Here is a 350-nt window from a genome sequence, read left to right as displayed (position 1 = left end):
ATTCAACAAAGTTTTATTTTTCAACTTTTCATCATTTTTTTGACGAGCCCAATAGAACAAACATCTACCATAGAGTGAACCATCTATCATAGAGGGAACTACCAACTCCGTCTTGCTCATTTTTCGAATGACAATACTATTTATTTGTCAGAATGACAATATGACTCTTCAATAATAAATCATCTATTTTAGATACTATTCTCTATTTTGGTAACACAACCTCATCTTTATAAGTGTTTTTTTTTGTCAACTCTAAACGAAAAACACTAAAACCTAATCGTCTCTAAATTTAAATGAGTTAAAAGTTTATTTATTTTTATTTGTTAAATAATATTCTTTTCAAATTATTT

Source organism: Arachis ipaensis, chromosome B05 (assembly GCF_000816755.2).
Source record: "Arachis ipaensis cultivar K30076 chromosome B05, Araip1.1, whole genome shotgun sequence".
In the NCBI taxonomy this organism is placed as follows: domain Eukaryota; kingdom Viridiplantae; phylum Streptophyta; class Magnoliopsida; order Fabales; family Fabaceae; genus Arachis; species Arachis ipaensis.
This window is presented reverse-complemented; position numbering follows the sequence as displayed.